Source organism: Arachis hypogaea, chromosome 16 (assembly GCF_003086295.3).
Source record: "Arachis hypogaea cultivar Tifrunner chromosome 16, arahy.Tifrunner.gnm2.J5K5, whole genome shotgun sequence".
NCBI classification, from domain to species: domain Eukaryota; kingdom Viridiplantae; phylum Streptophyta; class Magnoliopsida; order Fabales; family Fabaceae; genus Arachis; species Arachis hypogaea.
This window is the reverse complement of record NC_092051.1, coordinates 78,036,643-78,037,899: the sequence shown is the minus strand read 5'-3', so window position 1 is coordinate 78,037,899 and position 1,257 is coordinate 78,036,643. Positions and strand designations below refer to the sequence as shown.

Here is a 1,257-nt window from a genome sequence, read left to right as displayed (position 1 = left end):
GAGGATAACTAGATTGATCATTTTTTTTCTTTTGTTTGATTTAAGTTCATTTGAGTAATTTACTTTCTATTCAGTTATTCTCTTCCCTTCCCCCTACCCATTTTCTTAGTTGTTTACAATTCAGTCCACTAACCCACTAACTGTTTGATATATTGCATCACTCACAGTAACAGCATTTCTGTAGAAATTACTTTCTGCATCTATTTCCTTGCTTGTGCCTTGTTGGTTGTATGACAGGGAGAAGAAGCGGGGCTTCAACTTCCTTTGATTCTGAACCTGAGAGGACCTTCCTTAGATTAAGGAAGGAAGCAAGAGGAAAGAGAGTAGTTGGTACTGAGGAAGAGGAGGAGTACTTTGAACCAGATATGGACGAGAATATGGAGAACCATCATGAAGAAGAGGCTCACAACCATGGCAGAGAAGGTCTAGCAAATCATGCTAGGTAAGAGAGAAGAGTTATGGGTTCGTACATCAATCCAAACCCAGTAAATTGTGGAAGTAGCATCCAAAGGCCAACCATACATGCCAACAACTTTGAACTAAAGCCATAGCTCATCACCCTTGTTCAGAACAATTGTTCATTCGGAGGAGGTGTCCAAGAAGACCCCAATCAACATCTAACCACCTTCCTGAGGATATGTGATACTGTGAAGTCTAATGGTGTTCATCCTGACACCTATAGACTACTTCTGTTCCCTTTTTCACTCAAGGACAAGGCATCTAAATGGCTGGAATCCTTCCCAAAGGAGAGTATAGCAACCTGGGAAGATGTGGTAAACAAGTTCTTGGCAAGATTCTATCCTCCTCAACGGATCAACAGGCTAAGAGCTGAGGTGCAAACCTTCAGGCAGCAAGATGGTGAGACTCTATATGAAGCATGGGAGAGGTTTAAGGACCTGACAAGAAGGTGCCCACCATATATGTTCAATGAATGGGTGCAGCTGCACATTTTCTATGAAGGTGTTTCTTATGAATCAAAGAAGGCAGTAGACCACTCATCAGGGGGATCTCTGAACAAGAAGAAGACCATTGAAGAAGCCATAGATGTCATTGAGACTGTAGCAGAGAATGACTATTTCTATGCTTCTGAAAGAGGCAACACTAGAGGAGTGATGGAGCTAAACAATGTGGATGCACTGCTGGCCCAAAACAAGCTTATCACCAAGCAGCTGGCTGACCTCACCAAGAAGATGGAGAGGAACCAAGTAGTAGCAATCACCACCTCATCAGCAACCCAAGAGGGAGTAAATGCAGAGG

General features: G+C 42.9%; 1 non-coding gene across 1 annotated transcript; it reads right to left on the bottom strand.

Moving 5' to 3' along the window:
* Positions 1 to 818: 818 nt before the first annotated feature.
* On the bottom strand, positions 819 to 925 carry LOC112760717 (small nucleolar RNA R71). Its single transcript, XR_003181145.1, has one exon. It is a non-coding gene; the product is annotated as a small nucleolar RNA R71 (small nucleolar RNA).
* Positions 926 to 1,257: the final 332 nt, after the last annotated feature.